Source organism: Mesocricetus auratus, unplaced genomic scaffold (assembly GCF_017639785.1).
Source record: "Mesocricetus auratus isolate SY011 unplaced genomic scaffold, BCM_Maur_2.0 Super-Scaffold_100707, whole genome shotgun sequence".
In the NCBI taxonomy this organism is placed as follows: Eukaryota; Metazoa; Chordata; class Mammalia; order Rodentia; family Cricetidae; genus Mesocricetus; species Mesocricetus auratus.
This window is the reverse complement of record NW_024429269.1, coordinates 11092064-11110417: the sequence shown is the minus strand read 5'-3', so window position 1 is coordinate 11110417 and position 18354 is coordinate 11092064. Positions and strand designations below refer to the sequence as shown.

At 45.7% G+C, this 18354-nt stretch overlaps 1 pseudogene; it reads right to left on the bottom strand.

The window, feature by feature from the left end:
- Positions 1–220: 220 nt before the first annotated feature.
- Positions 221–16181, bottom strand: LOC101841359 (annotated as a pseudogene).
- Between the last annotated feature and the right edge of the window lie 2173 nt (positions 16182–18354).

The following is an 18354-nucleotide window of genomic DNA, read 5'->3' as shown; positions in this document are numbered from 1 at the left end:
GTGTGTCCTGTCAGAACCCCAAGGACAGGCCAGAACAGATGCCTGAATAGACAGGAAAAGTAGTTAAAGGTTGTCCCTGAGATCCCTAGGGAGAAGTGAGGACCAGTTTGCCTGTTAATTTGATATTAAATTGGTGTGGAAGTTGGAAAGGACAACATTATTTCAAGGGTTATTTCTCAGCCTTTCAGACTGTACAAGAGAGGCGGAAAATCTGGGGCCTTCACCAGTCATAACAACTGGACCACTGGGAGTGGGAGTCTTCAGGTCCCTGGAGAGCAAGCAGGGAGGCCCCTCAGCTTTTCATCCCCCACCCAAGATGCCTCATGCTGTGAAAACTCCAGAGGACACTGCTGCTGTTCATCATCAAATGCTGCTGCCTCACTTTCATCCAGGTGGATGTGGTCCTGCTGGTCTTTCTGATCCCTGTGCAGTGGTTTTGGGAGCACTGGAGGTTGTGTGCCCTGTCCTGAACATGATGCCCAATGGATACCTGCTCTAGACCACTGCCTGCTTCCCAGACACTTTTCTTTCTCCCAGATTCCACCTGGGGCAGAGCGCATCTCAGCTGTCTCCTGGTAAATCTCGAGGGCACCACCCCCAGTGTAGGTGCAGGAGATGAGAGTGCAGAAAGGAAGGGTCTGGCAGCTGCCTCCAGTGGCCATGGGCCCCGCGCTTCCAATTGTGTCATGCATCCTCCTAAACAGCCCACGAAGCCACCGGACATCCCCGGCATCCGGAGGGCAGAGCCAGCTCCAGCCTGCATCGCGCTCCTGACAGGCCTGGTTGCTGGGATGTTTCCATCTGTGATGCTAAGGAAGGGGTGTAACCAAAGCTGCCTGACAACCTGTGGTTCATGCGCTGGTGGTGAATTGTGAAGGATCCTTCAGGAGCATGGGATCCTCAGGCTCCACGTCCCGCACGAGGCGGTGCACCCTGACCCTCGCAGGTGCCCTCAGTGGTCAGAGAGCCCATCCAGCTGGCCTCTTCACGGGGCACTGCAGCAGCTGGGGATGCTGGGATTAGGTTGAAAGGAGCTTCTTTCCTCCCGCCCTGCCTCCTGTCTCAGCTGCCACCTCTGTACCCTTGTGCTCAGCTTTGTACCTATATCAGATTGTTAATTTATCTGTGATTTAATTGTTTGGTCATAGAATGTATTGTGTAGGCCTTACATCTCTTGAAATCTATTGACCCATGTTTGCAGATCCCACCCAAGGTCAACCTTGGCAAATAGTTATGTTCTCTTAGAATGATGCAGATTTCACATTGGGTTCTGGGACTGTCAATGAGGCAGAGGATGTTATTTGGTCTTCTATTCCCTGATAAAAGCTTCCCTTCTAGACACTCAGTCAGCTAATGAGAGAGGGGTCTAGCCATCTACCCACAGTTACAGCTGTGTCTTTTCTTCCTGTTAGTTTTTACTCCATGTATCTTCTAGCCCTGGTTTAAAGCACATGCATATTTGGTATCAACCCGTGGTATATTGACCTTTTCACCATTTGTGATATATTGATCTGAAGAAATGTATTTCTTTATCTCATAGATTACTTGTCTTCAAGTCTATTTTTGTCTTATGCTAACTTGGCCTTCAAGTAAATGGTTTTTGCACTGTATATCTTTATCTTCCCCATCCCTTTGATTTCTATGCTTATATCTCTTGTGAACAGAGTATACTTGGGTCTTGCTCCCCATACCAAGCCTGCTTAGCCTTTCTTTGACTTAAAATTTTGTCCATTTACATTTAATGAAATTATTGCTATCACTGGATTTAGTCCTTCTGTTTTATTATGTGTGTAATACACACACACACACACACACACACACACACAGAGAGAGAGAGAGAGAGAGAGAGAGAGAGAGAGAGAGAGAGAGAGAGAGAGAGAGAGGCAAACAAATACTGTGAGTTCCCAGGGCAGAACACAGTCAATCTGACTGTTTCACCAGTAACTGGCCTTATGTACAATGGTGTTCGCTTAATAATATTGGAACAAAAAACTCCCATTGCTTCATGATGTCATAGCTGTCCTGATACCCTAGCTCACTAAGTGTTTATGCAGATAGTTGTGTGAACAAACCTCCTGCACTGCCAGTCATATGAAAGTATAGCTATGCGATCAGATGCAGCCCAGAATATTTGATAATGTGTTCATACTATAACTTTTAATTAGTATTTTAGTTGCTATTTTGGGGTGTACTTTTTCTACTCATTAAAGAGCTTTACTGTAAACATTGTGCTCTATTATGTCAGCATCGTCACATATATCTTGTCTTATCTCTGGGCTTCACCAAGAAACAGCATGAAGTGATGACAGGACTGCTTATGTTCGGGTGAGTGTAGTCTAGGATGTTGAACAATGAAATCAGAAAGTGTTCCCATCACTAAGTTCTGCACAACTGTGTATGAGGAACTCACTATTGTCGAGCTGCCTTAGTGTCAGAATAAAATGAGAATAAGGAAGGGTGAGAGTGGTTGAGAGGCTCTTTGACCAGAGGTCTATTTTCCAGACAGGTCTAAACACTTCCTCAAGGTTTAAGAGGTTGACCAGATGCCTTAGTCATGGCACCTTGGTGTTTCTGACTTAGTTGCTTCTTTTGCCTTTAGTATCTGACTGGGAACAAACAAATGACTGTCTAGTGGGTTTGGACTCTTTTTATAACCAGCTGAGCTTGTTATTCCAAGGATGTCCCCTATGATGTCATTGTGATTCAGGTCTTCAAGCTTTTTGAGGTGAGGACAGCCAGTTTACACTAGAGTCACTTCTTACATCAGCATAAATTACAGTATGTAGAGATAAGGATCTGTGAGTGCCAGTTGAGGTGATAGCCTGCCATCACAGGGCATGGTGCTTGGGGAATGACAGGAAGGCTAGACACAGTATCCAGACTCAGGAGCATTTTGTTTTAATCTGAGAAACCAGACATATTAAATCAATCTGTGTGTACGCACATCAGTGAACACCCCCAGATGGGATGCAACTGCATTGTACAGTGGCAACATGGCATGAGCAGGTTATGGCTGCTAAGGGACAAGAAATATAAAGGCAATAAAAAAAACATGATTCCGGAAAGTGGATGAGAGGGGTTGTTTACGTGTGAGTAAGGAGAGTGCGTGGGACACTGAATACTGTCTAGTTGCTAGCATGCCAAAGGTCCAGTGTAATACCTAGCTCTGAGCTTAGCTCTTTCCTTCTATCTCATCCGTGAAGCATGTTGGTTTTTCTGCCTTTCTTGTTGGCCCAGCCCTTACTGCTGACACTATTTCATGTCATTGTCACAGACAAGTGTTGTGTAGGTTTCAAGGGATACCCACTCATCTCTCATCCCTGCCTGTCCTAGACATTCTGGCAGAATTGGAATTACTAGGGTGGTTTCTTAGATCTAGGCTCCTTCAGGTAGTTAGCTACCCTCTGCTACCCCAGGCATATCATTTCTGAAGCACATGCCCACCTTACATCTCCACCCTCACTGTGGGTATCAGAATCCAAGGGTGCTCATGGTCCTTGAATAAAATGGCATATTCCACGGAGTCTACATACACTCTCCCATGAATTTCAAAGTGTCTCTAGATGACTTACCATATCTAATACAGTGTCTTAGTTAGGGTTTCTATTGCTGCAATGAAACACTATAATCAAAAAGCAAGTTAGGAGGAACGGGTTTATTTGGCTACACTTCCACATCACTGTCCATCACTGAAGGAAGTCAGGACAGGAACTCACACAGGGCAGGAAATGGAGGCAGAAGCTGCTGCAGAGGCCATGGAAGAGTGCTGCTTACTGGTTTGCTCCCTATGGCTTGCTCAGCATGCTTTCCTATAGACCCCAGGGCCACCTGCCTGGGGATGGCACCACCCACAATGGGCTGGATCTCCACCCACCCATCAATCAGGAATTAAGACAATGCCCTACAGATCAGATGGATCTTATGGAAGCATTTTCTCAATCAAGACCCTCTCTTTTCATATAACTCTAGCTTGTGCAAGGTGACATAAAACTACCCAGTACACATTGTGTCAACATAGCAAATAGTTGGTATGTTGAACTGTTTAGGAATCATGACAGGAAAAAAGACTTTACATCTTCATACAGACACAATTTGTTTTTCAGATTTTTCTGTCCACACTAGTAGAACTGAGGGTCAACTCCATTATAATTGCCTCCCTGTGATTTGCTATGAATGCTATTGCCCATGGTTACTGTAACTATTGGATACAGTATATATCCTGCTAGATTCAGTTAATGAACTTAGAATTCTCAGGCCATGTTTTCAGTCATCAGATTTTTATTTCCTTCTATGGAGATAGGGAGCATTTTATTCATTTGATTTTTAAAAATGTGTTTTATTTTGTCTTAAATTACTTGTAAATATGTATGTCTGTTTAGACATGTGCATGTGAGTGCAGGTGCCCAAGGAGACCAGAAGAGGGAGTTAAACGTGGTTTCAAGTCACCTGACATGGTTGCTGAGAACCGAACTCTGGTCTTCTGGAAGTGTGAATAGGAAGCACTTTTAACCATGAACAATCTCTAACCCCTCTCAAATTGATTTTAAGCTTTCCAACAATCCTTGAAATGTAAGAGCTGCAATCCCCATCTCCCAATTGATGTCACTAAACTTCACAGGTACAGTCAGGCACTCAAGGTTCATAGTTAGTAAGTAGAACCTGAACCCATATCGCCTGAGACCAGATTCATGGAAGGCATTCTTGATCTGGAACCTGCGGTCCTCCAGAGAAAGTACAAGGATATACTGTGTCTCACAGGCTTCAGGGAACCATTCACAAGAGTTTGTGTCCATGTGCTCATGTCCACTTTTCCAGAGGCAGTGTCCACATCAGTCAGATTCTCCAGGGATCTGTGTGTGTGTGTGTGTGTGTGTGTGTGTGTGTGTGTGTGTGGTGGGGGAGGTCTGAAGAGATGGTTCCATGGTTAAGAGCACTTGCTGTTCTTACAGAGGACCTGGGTTGGGTTCCCAGCACCCACATCATGATTTACAACACCCTCTAACTCTGGCTGTAAGCAATCTGATGTTCCCTTCTGACTCCATAAGCACATATGTGTATACATACTGCATACATACATACATATATACATACATACATACAAATAAATAAATAAAAAGAAATACTAAAAAAGAAAGATGAGGCAGTGATGCCAGGATCCACTGTGTTTAACTTCTAGTCAAGTCTGGGTAGGTAGCATTTGGTGGGTAGGATGGATATTTTGGGGGTGTGGTGTGATTGTTGAGACAGGATTTCATGTATCCCATGATAGCCTGGAACTCACTATGTACTTAACTGGTCTTCAACTCCTGGTCCTCTGGCCTCTAGCTAGCACGTCCTGAGATTATAAGTATGTGTCACCATGCCTGCCTTGAGGGTAGTTCTTGATGGAATCCGTGAAGGAAGATTGATCGTCCTAGTTTAAATTTCTTGGATTTTATTTTTTAAAGAAATAAAAAAAGTTCGAGGCCAGGCTACCCAGAGACCCTATCTTGGAAAAAAGAAATGTACAAAGAAGAGAAGTTTATTTAGTTCACAGTTTTCAAGGTTCAAAGGCATGGTGCTGTGTCTTCTGAGCTCTGGTGATTACTGCATGGGAGATGGACTTGCAACTGTAGGATTATATACAAGGGGCAGAGATCATACGCTCAGAGAGAAGCCAGAAAGGGACTTGGGGGGTCATGATTCTCTTGTAATAACTCTCTCTTTGAAGGACTAACTATGTATCCCACATAAGAACATCTTGATCCCTTTCAAGGATGGTGCTTTTTGGACTTCCTGATATCCCTAATTGGCTTCTCTGACACCAAGTGTAAAATATTTGTAATTACTGACATTTCTCTCTATCACGGGTGATTCTGTACAGATCTAGGAACATGTTGAGGATGGAAGCATTTGAGAAGTGTTACAATCATAAGAGGTATTCTTTCTGAGAGCTACTTTTACGCTTGAAATAGTACTTTGTTGATTTGAAAAACTGACACACTTCATACTTCCTATAACTGGACAATGTCCAGTCACAAAGTCTCTTAGATGATCCCTCATCACTTCCTATAACTGCCCAATGTCCAGTCACAAAGTCTCTTAGAGGATTCCCTCATCACTTCCTATAACTGCACAATGTCCAGTCACAAAGTCTTTTAGAGGCACCCTCACTGGCACCCATCCCTTGTCACAGAGTAGAAGTTACACTTGGTGCTAGTCAGTAGACCAGCTTTGTCTGAGTAAGTGGAGTTTAAACAGTATCCCAGCATTCCATAGTTATTTATGATTTCCATAGCATCTCATCAGTAGAACCATATAGGAACCTGGGATGGAAGGATAAGTGGGTCAGGTATATTAGAAGTCAAAGGGAGGCAGAACTAAGGAGCTTGTGTTAATCAGCTCCTGTTACTATGACAAATGCCTGAGCTCATCACCTTATCAAGAGAAGAGGTATATTTATTTCAGCTCACTGATCCTGAGGGATTTGTCTGTTTGGTTTTTTTGGGGGGGGCCTCACTATGTATACATGGCTTGCCTGAAACTCACAATGACTCACTTGCCTCTGCTTCCCTCGAGTGCTGGACTTAAAGGCATATGCCACCACACCTGACTATTTTGGAGGGTTTTTTTTTTTGGCTTCATTGCTTTTATGACATTGTCAAGGCAACACCTCGTGGTCATAGCTTGTGACAAATTGTTTTCTTCATGGTCAGAAAGTAAAAGGAAAAAAGGAGGAGGGAGTGGAGGAGGAGGAGGGGGAGGAAGAGAGAAAAGAAGGGAGGGGGAAGAGAGGAGAGGGAGGAGGAACTGGGATCTCAATATCTTTTCAAGAACATATACCCTGATGACTGGAAACCCTCTTAAAAGTTCCATCACTTCCCAGCAGCCCCACGAGATGGGAACCAAGTGTTTAAGAGAGGGACCTTTGGGGGACAGTTATCCAAACAGTAGCAGAGCTGACCCTTTCTCAGACACGTGGATATACAGGCAGATGTGACACTGCCCTGGGTAGAACAGGGAGAAATGGCATCTGGTCATTGCAGGAAGTCACCAGATCCTAGGTGCGAACAAAGGCTTGAGTCACTCGTCCTTCCTCTGAATGCCCCCTCACTCAGCATGCGGAGTGGATATTCCAAAACCCACCAATAGGAGCAAAGCACCACAGGAACAAAGAGGATAGAGGGAGACAAGAGTAAAACTCTGACTTGTATTACTTACTCATTTATTTATTTGGAAAAGGCTTTTCTATGTAGACCAGGCTGGCCCTGAGCTGGAGGTCGTCCTGGCCCAGCTTTCTGAGTGTCAGGGATTCCAAGCATACACCACTATGCCTAGCTTGGGTTTGCATTTGTGGAGACGGGAGATTGATGCACTCAGGACAGGGATTGGGATGCCAACAATCCTGGTATGCGGAAGCTTAACATGTGCTATTCATCTCCCAGTCCTTCTTTTTACTCAGAAGACAAGATTTGGGAATTCATGTTTATTTCCTCTAAGGGGAAGCATGCCCTCCTGGAGAGAAGCAAGATGTAGGGAATGGAGGGTAAAAAACGGCCAAGGAAAAACACCCTGCTCCTGACTAGACCCCAGGACCAGGGCCTGAAATCACACCAATCCCTGTGCTTGCCCCGTCATGCTGCAGAATTCCACCAATCCCTGAGCTGGCCTCAGAATCATACCGCAAAAATCCACCAATCCCAAGCCACCCTGGAAAAGCTCTGCCCTCCCAATTCTCCCTTCTCCCCCTCCCCCGCATGCCCAAGATACCCTGTATTAGCTCTGTACCCTGTTCTGTTTGCTGCTGTTTCTCACCCAAGGCAGCCAACCTCCCGGATTCTTCCTTCCCAATAAATCTCTTGGGTGAGGTTTGTTGTGCAGTTTGACACTGGAGCGAGTCCAGCTTTAGCAATTTTTGTTGGAGACAGAGCTGAGTGGAGCAGAACAACTTAACACTTTCACTGGGGACGAACTGTAACAGCTTTGCTAGGGACATCCTCTCCTGCCAGAGAGTTGTACAATTGCATCGGGGAACTCTTTCCCTGGAGCAGGGCTGTAAGCTTCTAAGCTTTCCGTAACTTTGAGATATTCTTTGGCTCCTGAATGCCAGGACACCCTTCCATTTGAGCTGCAATGCTTACAGGTAAGGCTCAGGAAGTTAAGGAAACTTGCAAGGCTGAGGAGACTCAAGAAGTTCAAAGATTCACAAGGCCCACAGCCAAGGTTATAAACAGAATTGCCACAGAGAGATTCTCTTCAGTGCAGCTGCCTGCAAGCTGGGCAGGGAGCTCTATTGCTGTATCTTTGGTGAGGTTCCACCCATGACGTGTAGGCTTTTGGTCTCTGAGTCACTCTTGCTTCTGTGGGTAACCCCAATTAAGTCACTGGTTCACAAGTTAAACTTGGTTGAAATTATTTCTTTAGTCTGTTATCAGTGCTTTATCTTGGGTGAGCAGATGTTTGCTCATAATTCTTCAGGCATGGTGGAGTCTTACAACACTGCACAAACCCAAAGGAGTGCTTGTAACTGAGTGATAACTGGCTTCTCCAGGGCATCTCTTCTAGAAGGTGCAGTTTTGACAACAAGAAAATTGTTCTGGAGCTTTCTTTCAGTCATTGTTTAGTTGTTGTGTGAATATTTGTGACCTTTTGCTGTATAAGAAACCACTTCAATCCTTGGTGACTTGGAAAACCTGAAGGCTTTTTGTTTCTCATGTCTAGGTTGACCTGGCTCAGCCGAATTGTTCTGTTGCTCTCCCCTAGGGTCTTCTGTGTAGATGCGTTCAGTTAGCAGCTGGGCTTGTTGGAGTGTTTGCAATGGTCTCTCTTCCTTGGGGGTCCTTCCCTCATGGTGTCTCACCTTTAGTTTAAACCAAGTTTCTCACATGGCAGCTAGATCCCACGGTGAGGGCCTGGAGCTATGACAAAAGCACCTTTGCTGCCCGCTCTTGAGCCAGGCAACCCACAAGGATGGCTGTCATTCAAGCGCAAAGATGTTACTACACCTTCCTCGCCTTTGCAAATCTATCAGTGATCTATTTTTTTAGAGTGTGTGGTAAGACCTGTTTATAGAGTCTAACCCACTTGACAATTGCCCAATATGATCTACAGAGAAATTAACTGTACCTCTCTCATCACACAGAACAATTACTTCAGAGGACAATGTTTTGCCTTTGTCTTACAGAAGCGGTCAGTGGGGAACATCTCCTGCATCCACCGGCTTCTTGTCCCAGCCTCCTCCAAGAATGGACTGGGAAGCAACAGAGCACAAGTGGGAGGTTCTATTGTCAGTCAGGGACTAACAACTGCTAGTGGCATACAATAAAATTAGACAGATTGCCATGAGGGTGCAAACTTAGGTCCATGAACCATGGCAGCTCCAGGAGATGTGACAATGCAAAAGGTCTTAGGGGATTTCAGGGAGCCAAGCAAACGCAATCCCTTGCAGAGTAAGCCTGTAGGTCTAGCAGTCCTGGAGTTGAGGCTAGAAGAAACTGAAGGAACAAATTCTCATCTGTAGGTAGCTAAAGGGCAGGGTCTTGGAGACTGAGGTAGGAACCAGTCCTGCCTGCTGCTGCTGGTCCAGTCCTAGAGGCCAGCTAGAGTGAACTCCTTGCTCAGGGCAGAAGCCTTAGGAACAGGGAAGCTTATGGGGAGTTTGTCCCTAGAGAGTCTTGAAGATGAGTCTTCCTTCTCTGGTGAGGGGACAGGCTGGGACTCGATCCTGAAGTCTTCAGGCTTCCAGCTGTCTTCTTGGGGCAGGGCTCTGAAGTCTTCCCTCCTTTTATCCTCCACAGGCTCTTGCAGCAGGTCAGCCTGTGACGCTGTAGGCTAACAGCATTTGTAGGGGCACAGGAGTGCCAGCTGGGCTCTGATTGACTGAATATGAGTAGAAAACCCGGTGGGAAAAAAAGGCTCAATCAGGGAAGAGCTGTCATACCTGGTGGAGGGAGGAGGGAAGGACACTGAGCCAGCCAAAGTGACTGAAAGTTCACAGTGACGCCTCAGTCTGTGACCCTGCAGCAGAGGGATCTTGAAAGAAAGCTTCCCTCTATGCCCGACTTTGCTGCAACCTTATGTGGTCTTCATGCCGTCGCTGTCTCTCTGCTTCCTTCAGGGCTGGCAGTTTGCTCAGCTGGGCCTCTTGTTTCTCTCTGGGGTTGCTGCTTCTTGAATTAGCAGCTGTCAGCAATTCTCTGGCTCCTTTGCCCTTAAGAAGGCACGAGCTTGTGGCTCTCAGAAAGTTCCATGGGACAAGTGTGTTCCGGTGTATGTAAATTCTTCTCATTGCCCTTGTAGCAGTGATGTGCCTGGAGATTTGCTGGGGTAACTCCGTGCTGTTGGGGAGTCTGGTGACCTGGGGCTGTTGGAAGATCTGGCTGAAGAGGTTCACAGGTCACTTCTAGATCCGCTCAGGAGAGTGAACTCTGGCTCTGCTGGGTCGGTTTGCAACAAATATTTTGCTTTCTTTCCAAACTCTTCTTCAGAAAACTGCTGGGCAAGATGAAAGCTTTGAAACAGAAAACCGTTTATCTTTAAGGCCTTTCCTTCCAAAATGGGCCACACCAGTGCTGCTTTCATTTCTCTCTTGATCCCAGGTGCTTGGTTTTTCTCAATGGCCTTCTGTCACCTTCTGGAAACATCTTTTCCTTACATGTGGTCCGTTTGTACCAACATCCATTTCTGATACTTCCAGAGGGTGACAATGTGTGTGGAACTCATCATTTTCCATCTTTTTTTTAAGGTTGACTCATTTTTTTCTAAATTCTGTGCAAGTGTGGGTATGTGAGAGGAGGTGACCTCAGAGCAGAGGCGTCGGTCTCCTGAAGCCTGAGTGACAGAGGGTTGCCAGCAGCTTGTCATGGGTGCTGGAACTGAACTCGGGACCTCTGGAAAAGCAGCAAGTGCTCTTAACTGTGGAGCCATCTCTCCAGTTCCAAGTCCCCTCTTTTTTTAATAGTCATTCATTCTTTGTTTTTTTTCTTGTGACACTTCTCAGGTAAGCCAGGGTGGCCTTAAACTCTCTCTGGGGAGAAGGCCATGAACCTCTGACCATCCTGCCTCCATCCCCCAATACTGGAATTATGGATATACCCTATTGTGCCTGTATTGATGATCCTTCTCTTTTTATGTGGCTGATTGTGCCTGTCACTTTCATAAGGCTTGTTATTTGAAAGCATGTCGTTTGAGCCCCAACGTGTCCTGTTCCAAAGCATAGAAGTATTGAGTAGCCACCTGGCCATGTGTTACTTGCTGTGGAGAACTTTTTAACATCCTCTTTTTCTTACCCCATGGGGGTATAGCTGGTTCCTTCTATGTATATTCACTGTCTGAAACTTGGGGATATGGTCATCAGTGAAAGTTGTCTCAGCCCAGGGAGGTTCTCGTTCTCCTAAATTCCCCAAGTTTTTCCTTCATTATGTAAATAGCACTAGTCACTGATGTTTTAGGTATTTCATGTTATATTAATTGTATAAAATAATAAGTTTATTAAGACAGTTTCATACATTTAAATATTGTACTTTGTGAACATTTTCACACGTCTCCAAACACCCTCTTCTGTCCCCCCACATTTTAAGATTCTGGAAGCATTTCTTTCAAATCCATTATTAGGTCTCTAGGGTCAACAGGGCCATAAGATGATGTCAGCAGTTCTAGTTAACTGGCCAGCTAGACACCTGCAAAGTCAATGACTGGTGGGCTAACAGCTAGCAGACAGTCAAGGTTAGCAGCTAACAAAGCATTAGTGAGAGATGGACAAAAAGGGCTTTCAGCATCCTCTAACTGGGTGGGCAGCGTGTGAACCAAGTGCAGTCATCTCCCTCATTGGACCAGAGAGACATTTGTAGAGCATGTAGGACCTCCATTGGCTTGGTCCATGGTAGCCCCAAAAATGAGCCAATCTCAGCAGAAATGACCTCAGTCTTTGTCCAGTTCCTGCTGGAAGTCTCATTCAAGACAAACCAAACAAAACAACAAGCCTAGACAAAGCCAGTTTGCTGTCTTTTTCCTGCCTTGGGAGCCTCTCCCACTCAGGAATGTCTCACTTTCCCTCAGGAAAGTTTGCTGCTTCTTTGCTTACTCCCACGTACATCTGTGCCTCTCTGGTTGGAGACTATGAACTTGAGAGACACAGTTCCACTACCCCAAGAGCCTGGGTCAAGAAGGGTCAAACTGAGCTGAGAAGGGTCTTGTCAGTCTCAAAACCACATCAGTAGATCAGTAGCATATTTTACACACACACAAGCACACACACATACACACACACATTGAACACACAAGCATTCACACACGCGTGCGCACATACACACACATGAAGGGGCAGAGAGAGGTGCTTTTGTATGTTTTAGCAATAATCATTTGCATGATTTTGAAGCCATGTTGTTTTTAAAGGGTATAATTTACAGCCAAATTCAAAGGCTAGGCAAAATTTAAAAATTAACTTTAAAATTTTAGCTGGTTTGCTTATTTCCCCAATCTTAATTGCTTATTTGTGAATAAAACTATAGGTGGTGGTATGAGGTGACTTGTTAATTTTAGGGTGACACAGAAATGCTGACAAGGATTTTTTCTTAAAGAATTGACTTTTTAAACAAAGTTTTATGTGCATTGGTGTTTTGCCTGCATGTATGTCTATGTGCAAGTGTTGGGTCCCCTGGAACTGGAGTTACAGACAGTTGTGAGCTGTCATGTGGGTGCTGGGAATTGAACCGAGGTCCTCTGGAAGAACAGTCAGAGCTCTTAACCACTGAGCAATCTCTCCAGCCCCAACAAGGGCACTCTTAAAAGGACAGGTTTTGGGTTTAGACACTGTTCATCAGTCCTGGTAACACACTGTTGAGATGTCTCTCAGTGAAGACAGTGTCGTCCTTAGGCAGCGGGTCCTTTCACTCGTGTTCTCAGTGTATATTCATTGTACACAGCACTGGGTTTTATAAATGCACTTTCATGGTAAGCATATGATAGACTTCGACCATGTTCCTGCACACTCTCCTACCCTCCTGTTTGTTCCCATTCCCCTTCTCATCTGCACCCTTTGTTCTACTTCCATGGCATGTGACACACATGATTTAATGCAACATACAATATCGAGGATCTACAGATGAAAGAAAGCATACATTTGTCTGAAACTGACTCAATTCACTTACTGTGATAGTCTCCATTTTCCTACAAGTGTGAGACTGTCACTCTTCTTTATGGCACACTAACACTCCACACGTATATAGACCATGTTCATTCCCTATTCTTCTGTGCTGGGACACGCAGGCAGGTTCCATAGCTTAGCTCTCATGGGCAATGCTGCAGTCATGCATGAACATGCAAGTGTCTCTGTGCTGTGTTGACATAGAGTTCTTTGGATAAATACCTAGGAGTGGTGTGTCTGAATGTCAGCCATTGAGAAAACAAGTAACAGCAAATGGTGGTGAGCGTATGGGAAAGGGGACTCTTACACATGGCTGCTGGGAACGTAAGTCAGTCTAGCCACTATGGAAATCCGGGTGGGGGTTCCTCAGAAGCTAAACACAGAACTGCCGTGCGACCCGGGCACTCTACAGCGGCTTGCATGTTGTCATCTGTGCCTAAGTTCTTGACTCTGTCAGAGGTGAGAAGCAGATTTTAGGCGAGGGACTCTGTTCTCCATGTACCCTTAGCCATCCCTTTCTCTGCTGCTTCCATCGTGGAGAAGTTGCCTTCCATTAGGCACCCAAGAAGAGGAACTTGAAAGTCAAATGTCACCTTCTGATGACTGGAAGAACCGAAACTTCACATCCAAAGAGAAAACTTACTCTGCTTTGCAGCTCACCCAAGCCCCGGCGAGCGGCCCACCAGAGCCCACAGGGATCAGTGGAGGCGACGGCAACAGCTTCCAGGAGGAGGCAGAGGATGGGCCAGGGAAGCGGGGAGTGTAATTCCAGGTAGAAAGGGGAAAATCACTGGGGGCCAGGAAGGTGCTGGCAACCCTGAGGAACTGCAGCCGATCCGCCAGATGTGCGGCCAGGCCCTGGGATACAGCAGAGCCAGGTCAGAGCCCAGCTGGGCCTGGCTGTGTTCCACCAGCTCCCTGGGTGGCCTCAGGCGAGTGACTCCTCTGGGAACTGGCTTCATTGGTGAGAAGAGGGGTGGAATGACACTAGCTTCTTCCCAGGGTTACCTAGTGGACTAAATCACTCACACACACACACACACACACACACACACACACACACACACACACCACGTACATGGCATAAAGCACTGTTTCCATCAGCCTAGACTCAAGTGCTAGCAGTGTTAGTGTGCAGAATTATTTCACTAGGCAAGGGAGAGACAGAAAGTAGTTGTGAGGGGACAGTGAGACTGACGTGGGCAGTGTCTAGTGTCCTGGGGCAGCTGAGACTGGCAGCCCTCTGGCCACCGAATAGAGATTCTGCTCACAAATGACTCCAGTGGAAAAGTTTAGTCCGCTCTTAGGAACTGTGCATTCAGTCATGGAAACTGAAGAGGTTTCTTTAAAAGAAAAATACTGCTTTTGAAAGTCAAATGACAGCACTGACCATGATCTGTTTCTCTCTCTCTCTCACACCAGTTTTCTTGGGATGTTATCAGGGCCAACATCAGAACAATGCTCACTTCTGTCTTGTGTTTAACCTGAATGACAAATGACCAGTCAGCCGATGTAGGCCATGCAAGGAAGTCTCTCTTACCAGTTGGCCTAATGCAGAAATGCAATGGCTTGTTTTGTTATTCTGTTCTCTGCTTCCTTCCTTCCTTCCTTCCTTCCTTCCTTCCTTCCTTCCCTTCCTTCCTTCCTTCCTTCCTTCCTTCCTTCCTCTCTCCCTCCATCCTTCCTTTCTTCTTTCTTTTCTTGTCCCAACTAAAAGCAAACCTTACAGTTCAGATCTGGAGAGCCACTGAAGAGTGTTTGAGAACTTGACTGCTGTGTCTGAGTACCTCTGACATTTCCTGTTGCCAACTGCTTACTCATCGTTCTGAAAAAATAGCAAACAAGCCCAAACTACTTCTACAAACAATTTCAGGACATACCACACAAACAGAGCAAAGTAAACTCACCAGCAATGCCCAGCTTTCCTGGGATCGTTTGTGAGAACCAGGGTGTTTTGTTTTGTTTTTAAATTTTTTATCTTATGTGCATTGGTGTTTTGCATGCCTGTCTGGGTGAGGATGTAGGTTCCCTTGGAGCTGGAGTTACAGACAGTTGTGAGTCGCCATGTGGGGTCCTCTGGAAGGGTAGTGGGGTGTTCTTAACACTGAACCATTTCTCCAGCTCCCAGAGAACCAGAATGTTTTTTGATCACTACTAAATTCTATTTCAAACATTTTAAAGGATTTTTTCTTCTCAGTTTTTAATTAGAGATTAATAGATTTTTTTGCATACAGTGTATTTTGATTATATTCACTCTCCCTACAAAACCTTTTCTCAGGTCCAACCCCTGTTTCCATCAAGCCAAACCGTGACGTCTTTTTCTTTTTTCTTTTAAGCCATCAAGTCCATTTTGTACTGCCTGTATACTCTTGGACATGTGGTCATCTCCTGGAGGTGGTAGCGTCAGCAGTATAACGAAAGAGATCTCTTCTTCCTCCTCCTCTTTGTGTGTGTGTGTGTGTGTGTGTGTGTGTGTGTGTGTGTGTGTGTGTGTCCCCTCTCTTCTTCTCTTCTCCAGGTTGTGGTAGTGCAGGAGTCAAATCAGAGCCTGGCACTCTACCACCGAGTCGAACCCCACCCTTTTCCATTATGTTTTCTGTCTATGTTTATTTTCTTGAAGGAGGAATTGCATAAAAATGAACCTTTAGATCCGGTTGTTGATGGTGCATGCCTTTAATCCCAGCACTCGGGAGGCAGAGGCAGGAGGATCTCTGTGAGTTCGAGGCCAGCCTGGTCTACAGAGCGAGTTCCAGTACAGCCTCCAAAACAATACAGAGAAACCCTGTCTTCAAAAAAACAAAAAAACAACAAAAAAAAGAACTTTTAGGGGTCTTCTTTCTTCTGGTGTTAGGGGTGTGTCCTGTTGGAATGTCTGGACCCTGGCAGGCACAAGTGCTGATTTCTCTCTGTTCTCCAGAACTTCATTCTGACTCCCTGTTTGTGCTGATGGGTGACACATTTTAATGCTTCCCACTAAACAGTGGACTGTTCCCAGTCCCCTTCCTGCGGGCATCTTCACCCTGGTGTCCCAGTCTCTGGTGGCGATGCAGGGGGCCATGCCCGGAATTCTCTCTGGAATGTGCTGTGGTCAACAAAGACAGGAGCTGGCATTCGCAAACTGGGAGACCAGCGTGCTATGGCCTCAGCGACCTCCCCCAGGCTGCTGGGGCCGCTCTGAAGAAAGCCAGTTGGTGTCCAGTCAGTGCAGGTACCTGTGACTCCAAGGGCAGCATCTATGTCTCACTGACCTCCCTACCCAAACTTCATCTTACCCAATGTTGTGACGGGTCAATGGTTACTGAGTGAGGAGAGGAAGGAAGGTAGAGGAGGGGCCTGGGGATGCTCCTCTGCCTGCCAGGCTTGCTCTGAGCTCCTGTGTCTTCAGTACTCTGGGTGGGACCCAAGTTCTCCCTGGTGGGCTTCAGCCAGGGTGTCCTATAACACAGGACCCTCAGACAGCAGTTAGAGAGACAGCCTTCACACTTATGCATCTGAGACCCAGATGTTCACTGCACATGTCAACATCTGCCTTTCACTGCGTGGAAATGTGGTTTGTTCACTTTCTACCTTTTGAGTTGTAGGACTAAACAAAAACGATACGACTTTAAAAATCTACTGGACCGTTCCACTTTGTTCACTGCAGAAGGTCAGGAAGGTTCAAGAAAACACGACAGGGATGCTCATGTGCTTCTCTTGTGAGTGGCAGGGCCAGCCCAGCTCAAAGGACGGCTTTATCTAGAAGCTGGCAACTCATAAAAACGAGATGGCAGAAGGCTGGGAGGAGGAGGGAAAAGATGATCGAAACGTTTTCGTTAAACCTTCACAGCTGAATGTAATTTCCATTGCTCCTAGTCCTCCACATTCCAGAACAGGAGGAGGGTACGCACGCATACATGCCTGTTTAAGTGCAGATGTTTCTATGTTGCTTTTCCTCCTAACACAATGATAGGCCCTGAGATATACTTAAGCCATTTTTATTATTGGACCATCTTCTAAACATATGATCCAAACCCCGTTGTTCTAAAAGCAAAATCCAGAAGACTGACTTACTTAGTCCCTGAAGACAAGTTTGGGATTTAGTGTTTCTGTAAGTAAAAGTTCAGCTCGTGGTGTTGTTCTCAAAACCCAACCTAGTGTCTGTTGACTCAACAGTGAAGACAGACAAATCCCCAAAGTTAATGTCTCCTCTATTCATTTGCCCTGAAAGCTCTGTGGTTCTCTGAATTCAAGTGAGACACTGCCTTTGCTGGCCCATTAAATATCCTGAGACTTCCAGAACTCAGCACATAGACAACACAGCCAACAGCGGGGGAGTGGTAGCAAGTCTGGCTGAGTTATTGCCAAATGGCTAGAATGTCTAGAGAGAATATTAGTATGTAGTAGTGCATGGAAAACACCCACGAGCCTCTGCGTTATTATTAGTCGTTACTTTATAGTGGGAAGTGACAAATAAAAGTAGCTGCCAGTTTTTGCATGTTTACTGTGTGTAGATGAAACCCTTGCTAATCACCACCTTAGTTAATCCAGATAACAGTCCCCTGAAACATGACTATTATTATCCCCATTTTACAGACAAACAAACTGAGGATTAGAGAGGGTAAGAACTTGCCCCGAGTCACAGAACTGAAAGCTTTGGGAGCCATTATTTCAGTCAGATTCTAAATGAGTGTACGTAGTCAGCCATTGTTGTCAGAGGCTTCCACAGAAGTCACTCATCTGTTTGCTTTGTTTATGTATTACTTGATGAAATAAAACTGCCGTTCCCATTGCATGTAAACATTCGTAAAGCTGTCTTCTCAGGATGTTGTGCAATTCCTCTTAGCTGTTGACAGGCCAGGGCTGGGGGCTGGGCATGTGGATGGTTTGCTAGAGTGCCTGCCTAGCATCCATGAAGCCCTGGGTTTGACCCCAGCATAAGCCTGGCGTGGTGATGCATGCCTGTAATCCCAGGACCCCAGGCAGCCATTCCGTCTATCCCCAGCTATATAACAAATACGAGACCAACCTGAACACATGAGCCCTTGTCTAAAAGCATGACATTCCTTTTTGACATGTATCTTTTTTTTTAATTTTCACTGGGAAGCTCTGTGCTGGTGACGGTGCCTGAAATTCCCACAATCCAGAGGCTGAGGCAGGGGGATCATTGAGTTCCAGGTCAGCTGGAGCTAAACACAGAAGGAAGGCAGAGCTTTGAGTGGACACCATGTTCAGATGTTCAACAGTCTTCAGGC